The sequence below is a fragment of the Podarcis tiliguerta genome, assembly GCF_965153285.1.
Source record: "Podarcis tiliguerta genome assembly, chromosome: 3".
In the NCBI taxonomy this organism is placed as follows: Eukaryota; Metazoa; Chordata; class Lepidosauria; order Squamata; family Lacertidae; genus Podarcis; species Podarcis tiliguerta.
The window spans coordinates 102,175,149-102,188,616 of NC_139536.1; positions in this window are offsets into that span (position 1 = coordinate 102,175,149).

The following is a 13,468-nucleotide window of genomic DNA, read 5'->3' on the forward strand; positions in this document are numbered from 1 at the left end:
AGAGCTCTGTTTGTTGAGCTATCTGGGTGGGTTGCCCTGTGTGTAGCTTTCAATATCGACATGCATCTTAGACTTGACAAGATGAGCCATGATGTTCCAGTGGTGTGTCATCATGGGAGCTAAGGAGGCGAGCTGTTGATCAGAAGTGAGGACCCAACTGAATATCTCCCATGCTCTAGCCAGTGGAGGGGATGAGCTGTGTAGAATAAAAATTTTGCAGATAAATAAACACATTAGGTAAAGGTAAAGGGACCCCTGACCATTAGGTCCAGTCGTGGCTGACTCTGGGGTTGCGGCGCTCATCTCGCTTTATTGGCCGAGGGAGCCGGCGTACAGCTTCCGGGTCATGTGGCCAGCATGACTAAGCCGCTTCTGGCAAACCAGAGCAGCGCACGGAAACGCTGTTTACCTTCCCGCCAGAGCGGTACCTATTTATCTACTTGCACTTTTTGGCGTGCTTTTGAACTGCTAGGTTGCCAGGAGCAAGGACCGAGCAATGGGAGCTCACCCCGTCGCGGGGATTCGAACTGCTGACCTTCGGATCGGCAAGCCCTAGGCTCTGTGCTTTAACCCACAGCGCCACCCGCGTCCCCACAATAAACACATTACATAACATTAAAGTGCCTGCAGGAGGCTCTGGATTTGATCAGAGCTGCAGCCCCAGGAGAGACACTATTAGACTTTCCCCAATGCTGTTTCCCATGCAAATTGCCACCTCCCCTCGAAACTGGTTATGAGGTCCTCTAAAGAGAAATACTGTGGGAATGTTAAGGATAGTAGGAAAGGATATATTGAATAAATATTATCCTTCCTTCACTTATGCTAGTAGATCAGATTCTCCTCAATATAGCTGAAAGCTAGTTTGCAGATTCATTTGAATCTCTAAGTTAAAATTATTTCCTGGTGTCCCCTTTAATCCCTCTTAAAAGAATAAAGACACAAGTCTTTCTGAGTAAAGTAACAAAAAGTTTACTCACATTTCAGTTCATGATATGATCCCTGAAAGGCAGGCTTTACTTGGTAGTTACACAAAGAAACTGTGAGTTGATCTCATATGGAGACTGAACTCATGTGCTGCTGGCTGAGAGCCAGCAGGCAGCAAAATTACATTAACACAACAAATTGGCTGCAGGAGAGCAGCATGGCAGCAAAAGAACAGCAAGACAATAGAAGACAAAACAAACGAAGTGGAGACTGAGAAAAGGTCTGCAAAATTCTGCTCTTTTATGGAGTCAGCCAGAGCCACGCCCATCTCCCAGATCACATGCAGGGGGAGGATGCTCCAGACCAGTGGGACAGGAAGTTACACTGACTGGATGTCCCCCTGCCTGTGCCCACTCTAGGGAAACAAGGAATGTTGCATTTGACTGAACCAATGGATTACATCCCACAAATACAGGTGACAATAATTGCCCCATCCTGTCAGGATGCTGTCAGCGGCTCCTGGCTGCTTGCCCAGGAAAGTATAAAGACAAGTGTCTTTTTATTTCAATCTTTATAGAGAGAGGCTGTAGAACCCAGTCTCTTGGATAATGGCATTGTCCTGAGTGAATCTCCACCCTCCACCTCTCCCACTTCCTCATTCGTCATCATCATCACCTCCTCCATGGGTGCTGCTATGTGCCCTCTGTTTTTGAGCTCTTTGCTCTCCTACTTTTAAGGCTCGCCAGGTTCTGGGAGATGGAGGGTCTGGAATGCTTTCTAATGGCAACATGTCATTTGGGTGTTGTTCTGGCTCTCCCACGATTTCCCAGCTTTCCCCCTCATCTGCCTCTGAGCTGTGACCTTCCTCAAACTCCTGTTGTAAATCTATACTGTCTTCCTCTTCCTCCTCCCTGGAAGGGTCATGATGGGGAGGTGGTCTCCACCATTCCTCCTCTGCCCAGTCCCTGACACATCCACACCCCAGTACCACTAACAGCAACTTTGGAAATGAGGCAATTACAGCGCATTCAGAAGTACTGTAACTCCCACTATGTTCAGCGGGGCTTATTCCCTACTAAACATGTCTAGGATTGCAGTCTTAGGCGCAGGAAACAGTGGAGAGTTAAGCAGAGACAGAGTTGCAACCTAGATCAAAATTGGAGTCTATTACGGTTGATCACTCATCAGATAACACATTTTCTGTGTCACATCAGTTTTGACCCTGAGCCACCTTATATTCAAGTCCTCAAATATAGACTGTTGCTTGCTTTCTGTGGAGAAGTGATGCATGGCTCCAGGAACAGACCTTTAGAAGGAGATTAATGAGGTGGTTTGTTTTTCTTTGTATGTAATTAGAAGCCACCTATTAGAGTTATTTGATAAATGTATCTGCAGAGAAGAAGTGATGCAAGGAAGCAGAGCTAGAACACAGGAGAATAGGTGTTATGGAGGAACTGATTATGTAAGCCAGGACACCTTGGGGAGTGCTGTTTTTGGGATGGCCAGGATTTCTGCAGTGGTGAAGATACAATGGAGTCTTGGGCATTAGATCTACTGGGCCAAAGCCACAGTAAACTTTTATTTTTTATATAATATTTTTATTTGGTTTTACAAATATAAAATTATAACAATCCAAACTACATATCCTTATTTCTAGATTTCTCCAAATCTCTAGACTTCCCACCTTTCCCTCCGTGGGTCCTATTATACACACTCTTAACTGCATATTATTTCACAATCCATATTTTGTATCTTTCCATATTGTCCTTGATATTCGCTATGTAACAAGTGTTATTAAAATCCTGCTAATGTTTTCATCTGTTTACAATGGTCTCCTAGATAAATTATAAATTTCCCCCATTTTTATTGAAGTTTTTTTCAATTCATTATATATCATTTCCCAAAATGCTTTCATAATCTTACACGCCCACCACATATGATGAAAGGTACCTTCTTTTTCTTTACATATCCAACAGGTATTTGTGCTTGTCTTATACATTTTTGCTAACTTACTAGGAGTCAAATATCACCAGTACATCATTTTCATATAATTTTCTTTCAGCATACAGCATGCCAAGGATTTCCCAATCTGAAAGTTGAATATTATGCCCCAAATCCCTCACCCAGTGTATCATTACAGATTTAACCTTTTCATCTTTTGTATACCATTCCAGTAGGAGTCTATACATTTTAGACAGTAATTTTGTATTATTTTCTAACAAGTCTTTTTCAGATCTTGAAGTCTCATAACCACAGTAAACTTTTAAACTTCCTCTCTCAAAACCACACTCTTTCTGTTTTCCTTCCATTTCAACTTAGAGAGATCCCAGAGGACAGATCATTCAATTTCTCATTATTTGGCCAATCACCTGTCTGCACTGCTTAGCCAATCCTAATCCAAAACTATTGCTATGGCCAGAGAGAAAACTCATGCAAAAAATTATCATTTCACTAGTGCGGTCCCTAGTACTTTCACAACATCAACTTCATTGGATTGGTCATGTTGTGTGGATGCCTGATGTACTGGATGAAGCAAAGATCACCAGTGTTGAAGCAATGATTCTTCAACATCAGCTTTGTTAGACTGGTCATGTTGTGTGGATGCCTGATTACCGTCATCCAAAGTAACTGCTCTATTCCGAACTTAAAAATGGAAAGTGTAATGTTGGTGGTCAACAAAAGAGGTTCAAAGACTCTCTCAAGGCAAATCTTTTAAAATGTAGTATAAACACCAACAACTGGGAAACACCGGCCTGCGAGCGCTCCAATGGGAGAACAGCCTTTACCAAAGGTGTCATGGGTTTTGAAGACTCTCAAATTCAGGACAGAAGAGAGAGATGTGCTAAGAGGAAGGCATGCTTGGCAAACCCTCACCATGATCAACTCCCACCCAAAAACTTATGCCCCCACTGTGGAAGGGCGTGTGGATCCAGAATTGGCCTCACGGACTCACTTCTAAAACTGTGTTTACGGAAGACAATCTTACTTGGCTAAGGACGAACAGCCAAAGACGAAGAAGACTTTCACCGGTTCCCACCCTCCCCTGTTGTGATGAGGGTGAACCAGGAAATCATGACAACCATAGTATGCACATAGAGCTATATTACAATATTAGTAGGCCTGCCTTTGGGTAGACCTAGCAGCCTGTGAACATGACAGTGTATTATGTTACCAGTGCTTCTTTGGATTAAATATGCTCCATTTCTCCTTCTCTTCCCCAGCCCATGTCACAATACTTTTAATTGTTAATCTCTGAGATGCTTTATAATTGTAAATGTTGAATCGTGGCACTTTCACATTGGGTGGTATTCAAATGTGCTTCAATGTGCACTGGACTGCAGCCAGTCTGTCAGCCTTCATGGTTTGTATCTTTTAGAACTATGATATGAACAACTAGCGTTGCTAAAAACTTGTTTACCGAGCTTTTGGGTCAGGAAATATTTATGTATGTAAAGCTTCGGTGCATAATCTCCAGAGAAGTGCCTGGTTCCAGCTCATTGGAAAGTCGTGACCATATTTTCTGTGAGGCTTTTTGCCTGTTTCAACATGTTTGCAATGAGGCTGTGGTTACTTGCTGGAAGCAGAAAAGCACATTTTCAGAGGAATTGTTTAGACGGTCCATTGAATCGTACTGAGAGCGGTGCTCTGTTTCAAATGCAGCCCTGGCATTTTGGAGAGCTTAGTGCAAAATATGAAATTTCCACCTACCACCTCATTTGGAGCTAGAAATTGTATGCTTCTGAAAGACATGGTTCCAAACACACCGATGAAGTCCCACTAAGGTCCATGGAGACTACTCATAACTAAAGTTGCATAGGAGAGCCAGTGTGGTGTAGTGGTTAGCAGTGGTAGACTCATAATCTGGGGAACCGGGTTCGCTTCCCCGCTCCTCCACATGCAGCTGCTGGGTGACCTTGGGCCAGTCACACTTCTCTGAAGTCTCTCAGCCCCACTCACCTCACAGAGTGTTTGTTGTGGGGGAGGAGGGGAAAGGAGAATGTTAGCCGCTTTGAGACTCCTTCGGGTAGTGATAAAGCGGGATATCAAATCCAAACTCTTCTTCTGATGATGAAAGAATGCCAGACTTGGGATATTTCTATTTCAGCTGGATGTTAAATGCCTTGGTCTTATTTAAATTCAACTGAAATTAATAGTAGGGCTACTATTATGAGGAACAAGATCTCCCCACCAGCCTCTGGCTTTCAACCCTGGTTGAGAAATTAATACAGTCATCAATTCCAGTTTCTCTCCAGAACCTAGTATTTCCTATTTCTCAGTATACCATGAACACAAGTCCCATGCTGAAAAATTGTGGTATTTGCTTTCTCAGGTGACTCAATGAAGTGAAATCATTTTCTAGGGAACCCTTGGCTCATCAGTTGAGGGTTCTTCAATGAAAGGAATTGTTGTGAGGTAACTTGGGGACCAATAATATTAGTCCTGACCACTTTGAGGTCTTTTTCTACAAACAAGCAGTATATAATTTTTGTTAAATAAGATATATAATAATTTTCTTTGAAATGTTGGGTGTATTTGTTAACATATTCTCAGTTCACAATGGATTTTAAGAAGAGAGGCGAAAGAGGAGCATCTGAGCCTAAGACTCACGAAGGTTCCCCCCCCCCCATCCTATCTGATTGCAGCAATTTTATGACGAACATAGAGTCAGATGTCAGTACAGAAGTTATGTTCTGGGGTAGATAATGGTAAAGGCAAAGGGACCCTTGACCATTAGGTCCAGTTGTGGCCGACTCTGGGGTTGCGGCTCTCATCTCGCTTTACTGGCCGAGGGAGCCGGCATACAGCTTCCGGATCATGTGGCCAGCATGACTAAGCCGCTTCTTGCGAACCAGAGCAGCGTACGGAAACGCCGTTTACCTTCCCGCCAGAGCGGTACCTATTTATCTACTTGCACTTTGACGTGCTTTTGAACTGCTAGGTTGGCAGGAGCAGGGACCAAGCAACGGGAGCTCACCCCGTCGCGGGGATTCAACAGGGTAGATAGAAAATGTGAAATGCTGGTGCAATGAGCCATTGCGTGTCAGCTTTCAACACTACCAAAAACCAAATAAGATTCCATCAAGAATCACAAAGGGATTAACTGTCGAATCTCAGACACTGGAATTAACTATTGAGTGTCAAATATAGATGTTCAATATTCAATGAATATATGAGCTCTGATGGTATATCAGGAGACTACTTGGCATTCAAGGTTAGAAAGGAAATTCTTTGGACCAATTTAGTTTCAGCTCAGATTTCTAAAGTTATGCCTGCACTAAGTGTCCTGCAGGGTGTTTTATCACATGACACTTGCTGCTTCAGCTGCTGTAAGTATATATTATCTGAAAAACTGGTGTGTGGTGCTCATCTTACATCACATAGTGGAGTGATTCATAGCCCCGTGCCATGCATATTTGCATTAGCAGAGATAAAATACAACATATGGTGTGGTTATTATCAAAAACATTATCATGTTGACGGGACCAGCTGGCTATTCCATCACAGCAGCCAAATGCTTTCTTATTGGTTCATTTCAGATTGCCATTTAACACAGTGTGAAGGCTGCTCCAAATGAAAGAAATGGAAATCCACTTGAAGTCAGACAGCAAGCAGCATGGACTCTCTGTCCATAGATGACATGAATCCACCATGTAAACAAGAGTCACTGAATACATGCTAGCCAAACACATGTACACATCCAATCTGTGTATTTCTGCTCCCAGAAACTTACTACAGTGGTACCTCGGGTTACATACACTTCAGGTTACACACTCCGCTAACCCAGAAATAGTGCTTCAGGTTAAGAACTTTGCTTCAGGGTAAGAACAGAAATCGGGCTCCAGCGGCAGCAGGAGGCCCCATTAGCTAAAGTGGTGCTTCAGGTTAAGAACAGTTTCAGGTTAAGAACGGACTTCCGGAATGAATTAAGTACTTAACCCGAGGTACCACTGTACTAGGTAAATGTGCTTACAATTCCAGCCAAGATGCTTACAGCACTATGCAAAAAAGCCAAAGATTGTATATTGATATGGTAGGGAAAGAAGTATGAGTTGTTGTTGTTGTTGTTTATTGAATATATATACTGCCCTATACCCAGGGGTCGCAGGGCAGTTCACAGAATAAAATCAAGATAAAAAACCACAAAATACCTATAAAATATAAGAAACCCCAATAGCCCCCCACCCCACAAAAAACACATCTTAAAAGGGCATAGGGTGTAAATCGGATAAACCAAAGGCCTGTTTAAAAAGGAACACTTTTGCCTGGTGCCTAAATGTGTATAATGAAGGCGCCAGGTGAACTTCCCTGTGGAGAGCCTTCCACAGATGGGGGCCACTGCAGAGAAGGCCTGTTCTTGTGCTGCAACTCTCCGGACCTCTCGAGGAGGAGGCACATGAAGGATGGCCTCAGAATGGATCTCAGGGTCTGGGCAGGTTCATATGGAAAGAGGTGGTCTTTGAGGTACTACAGTCTTGAGCCATTTAAGGCTTTGTAGGTCAAAACCAGCACTTTGAATTGGGCCCGGAAACTAATTGGTAGCCAGTGCAGTCAGACCAGGATCAGTGTAATATGCTCAAACCATGTTGCTCCGGTGAGCAACCTGACTGCTGAATTCTGCACCAGCTGAAGTTTCTGAACTGTCTTCAGAAATAGCCCTACATATAACACATTGCAGTAATCTAACCTTGAGGTTACCAGAGCATAGACAACAATAGTTAGGCTGTTGTTGTTGTTGTTTAGTCGTTCAGTCGTGTCCGACTCTTCGTGACCCCATGGACCAGAGCACGCCAGGCACTTCTGTCTTCCACTACCACCCGCAGTTTGGTCAGATTCATGTTTGTAGCTTCGAGAACACTGTCTAACCATCTCGTCCTCTGTTGTCCTCTTCTCCTTGTGCCCTCCATCTTTCCCAACATCAGAGTCTTTTCCAGTGAGTCTTCTCTTCTCATGAGGTGGCCAAAGTATTGGAGCCTCAGCTTCACGATCTGTCCTTCCAGTGAGCACTCAGGGCTGATTTCCTTAAGAATGGATGCGTTTGATCTTCTTGCAGTCCATGGGACTCTCAAGAGTCTCCTCCAGCACCATAATTCAAAAGCGTCAATTCTTCGGCGATCAGTCTTCTTTATGGTCCAGCTCTCACTTCCATACATCACTACAGGGAAAACCATAGCTTTTACTATACGGACCTTTGTTGGCAAGGTGATGTCTCTACTTTTTAAAATGCTATCTAGGTTTGCCATTGCTTTCCTCCCAAGAAGCAGGCGTCTCTTAATTTCGTGGCTGCTGTCACCGTCTGCAGTGATCATGGAGCCCAAGAAAGTAAAATCTCTCACTGCCTCCATTTCCTCCCCTTCTATTTGCCAGGAGGTGATGGGACCAGTGGCCATGATCTTCGTTTTTTTGATGTTGAGCTTCAGACCATATTTTGTGCTCTCCTCTTTCACCCTCAATAAAAGGTTTTTTAATTCCTCCTCACTTTCTGCCATCAAGGTTGTGTCATCTGCATATCTGAGGTTGTTGATATTTCTTCCAGCAATCTTAATTCCGGCTAGGGATTCATCCAGCCCAGCCTTTCGCATGATGAATTCTGCATATAAGTTAAATAAGCAGGGAGACAAAATACAGCCTTGTCGTACTCCTTTCCCAATTTTGAACCAATCAGTTGTTCCATATCCAGTTCTAACTGTAGCTTCTTGTCCCACATAGAGATTTCTCAGGAGACAGATGAGGTGATCAGGCACTCCCATTTCTTTAAGAACTTGCCATAGTTTGCTGTGATCGACACAGTCAAAGGCTTTTGCATAGTCAATGAAGCAGAAGTAGATGTCTTTCTGGAACTCTCTAGCTTTCTCCATAATCCAGCGCATGTTTGCAATTTGGTCTCTGGTTCCCCTGCCTCTTCTAAATCCAGCTTGCACTTCTGGGAGTTCTCGGTCCACATACTGCTTGAGCCTTCCTTGAAGAATTTTAAGCATAACCTTGCTAGCGTGTGAAATGAGTGCAATTGTGCGGTAGTTGGAGCATTCTTTAGCACTGCCCTTCTTTGGGATTGGGATGTAGACTGACCTTCTCCAATCTTCTGGCCACTGCTGAGTTTTCCAAACTTGCTGGCATATTGAGTGTAGCACCTTAACAGCATCATCTTTTAAAATTTTAAATAGTTCAGCTGGAATACCATCACTTCCACTGGCCTTGTTATCTGCAATGCTTTCTAAGGCCCATTTGACTTCACTCTCCAGGATGTCTGGCTCAAGGTCAGCAACCACACTACCTGGGGTGTACGAGACATCCATATCTTTCTGGTATAGTTCCTCTGTGTATTCTTGCCACCTCTTCTTGATGTCTTCTGCTTCTGTTAGGTCCTTACCACTTTTGTCCTTTATTATGGTAATCTTTGAACGAAATGTTCCTTTCATATCTCCAATTTTCTTGAACAGATCTCTGGTTCTTCCCATTCTGTTGTTTTCCTCTATTTCTTTGCATTGCTCATTTAAGAAGGCCTTCTTGTCTCTCCTTGCTATTTTTTGGAATTCTGCATTCAATTTCCTGTATCTTTCTCTATCTCCCTCGCATTTTGCTTGCCTTCTCTCCTCCGCTATTTGTAAGGCCTCATTGGACAGCCACTTTGCTTTCTTGCATTTCCTTTTCATTGGGATGGTTTTCGTTGCTGCCTCCTGTATAATGTTTCGAGCCTCCATCCATAGTTCTTCAGGCACTCTGTCCAGCAATTCTAAATCCTTAAACCTGTTCCTCACTTCCACTGTGTATTCATAAGGGATTTGGTTTAGATTGTATCTTACCGGCCCAGTGGTTTTTCCTACTTTCTTCAGTTTAAGCTTGAATTTTGCTATAAGAAGCTGATGATCTGAGCCACAGTCAGCTCCAGGTCTTGTTTTTGCTGACTGTATAGAGCTTCTCCATCTTTGGCTGCAGAGAATATAATCAATCTGATTTCGATGCTGCTCATCTGGTGATGTCCATGTGTAGAGTCGTCTCTTGTGTTGTTGGAAAAGAGTGTTTGTGATGACCAGCTTGTTCTCTTGACAGAACTCTATTAGCCTTTGCCCTGCTTCGTTTTGAATTCCAAGACCAAATTTGCCAGTTGTTCCTTTTATCTCTTGATTCCCTACTTTAGCATTCCAATCCCCTATAATGAGAAGAACATCCTTCTTTGGTGTCACTTCTATAAGGTGTTGTAAGTCTTCATAGAACTGGTCAATTTCAGTTTCTTCAGCACCAGTAGTTGGTGCATAAACTTGGATTACTGTGATGTTAAAAGGTCTGCCTTGGATTCGTATCGAGATCATTCTATCATTTTTGAGATTGCATCCCAGTACAGCTTTCGCCACTCTTTTGTTGACTATGAGGGCCACTCCATTTCTTTTACGGGTTTCTTGCCCACAGTAGTAGATATGATAGTCATCCGAACTGAATTCTCCCATTCCCGTCCATTTTAGTTCACTGATGCCCAGGATGTCAATGTTTATTCTTGCCATCTCATTTTTGACCACATCCAACTTACCCAGGTTCATGGTTCTTACATTCCAGGTTCCTATGCAATATTTTTCTTTACAGCATTGGACTTTCCTTTCGCTTCCATGCATATCCGCAACTGAGCGTCCTTTCGGCTTTGGCTCAGCCGCTTCATCAGCTCTGGATCTACTTGTACTTGTCCTCCGCTCTTCCCCAGTAGCATGTTGGACGCCTTCCGACCTGAGGGGCTCATCTTCCAGCGTCATATCTTTTATATGCCTGTTGTCTTTGTCCATGGAGTTTTCTTGGCAGGGATACTGGAGTGGCTTGCCGGTTCCTGCTCCAGGTGGATCACGTTTGGTCCAAACTCTCCACTATGACCTGTTCATCTTGGGTGCCCTGCTCGGCATAGTTCATAGCTTCTCTGAGTTCTTCAAGCCCCTTCGCCACGGCAAGGCAGTGATCCATGAAGGGGAATAGTTAGGCTATCCCTGTCCAAATAGGGGGGAGCTGGGCCACCAGCCGAAGCTGATGGAAGGCACTCCAGGCCACTAAGGCCACCTGAGTGACAGCAAAGGATCCACGAGGACCTCCAAGCTATGAACCTGCTCCTTCAGAGGAAGCATAACCCCATCAAGAGCAGCGACCTCTTTGAAAGATGGACACAGATGGGCCAATTAGACAAGAAGGTTTTGAATCAGAGGTTACTGCCATGCTTAATTGTTTTGCCTTTCACTTTTCCCAGATGACTTTCCATTTTTATACGTTGAGTGACAATCACTCGCTTCAGGCTACCCAAAATACGACTCACCAGGACTGTGCAGTCGTTTGAACCTAGAACTCTCTTAACCATTGTGGTTTTGCTTGATTCACAACATGAAGGCACTTGTCACTAGCCTGTTTGGTTCCATTCTTTCTGCAGGACAGATGCGGCCGTTTTGACGTTATCAAAAGGAAGCAGCATGAACGAGCCTTTCCAGGACAAGAAACACAGCAAGGCAAAATCCAAATTGACCAGCGGGGTGCCACTTTAATGAAAGAATAACCAGATAAATGCACCTGCTTATTTTATTTGAAAGCCAGCCCGTTTCTGCCACAATGCTGTCATCCATGCATAGCTGTTCTTTTGATCAACAACATTACCTTCTTTTCCTCAGGGCCTCAAATTATGAACCTTTCAAAAGCAATACCATCACTTTGGAATGTGACGCAATGAAAGCTGATCATAGCGGACCGACCGTAATGTTGATGGTCCTATGCAGAAAACAATTATCTGCTTTTCCATTGCAGTCTCCTGCAGAAAGGTATTGATATGTGATATGGTCTGATTAGTGTCTGTGATGCTGCTCATATAAAACTCATTCCCAGAAAGGCCAGGAGTCCAATGGCACTGTTAGGGCACTTACATGACTAAATGGAAATTTTAAAAGGGAGCAGGCATGGTGTTTGTGTGTAAACTTACCATACTGGCCCGAATATAAGCCACACCTGAATATAACCCACCTTTAAAATTCAAGGTGGGGAGAGACAATAACCAAATGTAAGCCGCTCCCTTAAAATTCTGCAGGCACACACACCTGTTCCGTTTTACCGCATGTCTGTTTCAGCAGCGATTTCACAAAAGCCAATTTTTGTAAGGTCGCAAATTTAAGCCGTACTTTAACTTTTCAAGGTTGGAATTGGGGGGGGAGTGAGGCTTATATTCAGGCCAATACGGTAATTGGTTGCAGGGTTAGGGTCAGCAACTGGGCACCAGTCTAGCCCATATATCAGTATTACTTGCCCTCTCCATCTTCAATTTAGAGCCTAACAGGGGTCATGCAGAGATGGTTGTCTGGGTCAACAGGGCTTGGTAAGTCCGGTCAACTTTCCTGGTGGGCGGCATTGCGGCCGGGCAGCTGGGAACCAACTGCGATCTGACAGAGGGGGTGGAGAATTGACGTCCATTTCAGAGTCATCCTGGCCACATCAGTTAGTTTACTGAACCCAATCTGGAACATTTCTTTATTGCTGAAAAGTCATCTTGAGCTACAAATGTGGGACATATCTTCTCTTCCTAACCCCCCCCCCCAAAAAAAAATATTTGCACTTGGTTGTTGCCCAAAACATACTTCAATATCCCAGGAAATGTTTTTTGGAGCCTTCTGAAATTTGCTTTCAGCCTGTGATGCATAATGTACCATCACTGCAATTTTGGCACTGAAGTGCATAAGGACAAGATCAGAATGAGGACTGTTTGTCATAGGGGGGAAATGAATGACGCTGCACCTGGCAAATCAATGCATCTTCTCTTCACATGCAAATCTGGCTCAAAGAATCCAGTATTTGCATGAGATTTTTGTTTGTTTCTTCAGTATTGGGATCTTCTTTTTTGCTAAATGCATTTTGTACACAGCTGTAGTTGAACATTCAGAAGCATCTTTTTCACATTGGAAGAGAAGCCTCTATAGCCCAAAGGAACACTTACCTCCCATTGCAAATATTGGCTTCAGAGGGGACAGTTTTCACCCGGACCATAGCAGGAGAATAGATGAACTTTCCCTTCCACCTTGAATTCCCTTGAATTCCTGCTACGATTCAGGCCCACCAGTGATTGATATCTCTTTTCTTTTTTTTTAACATTACAAACCTCATGCCTAATTTGGCCCAGAATAATTAGTGTCATATACTGGGAATTAGAATTTGCATTTGAAGGATAGTATCTCTGCTCCTCCTCTCCAGCTTAATTTCTTTTTGCTGATATCGTTGCCATAATTTAGTCCTCTCAGCTTTAGATGGTTGATCTTGGCCTCAGAAGAGCAGTTTCAATACAAGAGGCAAGAAATTACACCCAATAAGCAAAGAGCCCTATGCGAGATTTCTGGATGGCATAAAAACATTAGTTGCAAGTTATTGACCAAGGCGATATTAAGTTTTTAAAAGAGAAAATGGAAAGTCCTATAGCTAAAGTATCATGACCTATGGCAGCCACACACACTTTCCCTTTGTTCCACTGTCATATCTGACCAAATAGTTGTTGTTTTTTAGTTTTCAAGGCACTACAAAAATCAACAGGGATGAAAGTACATAC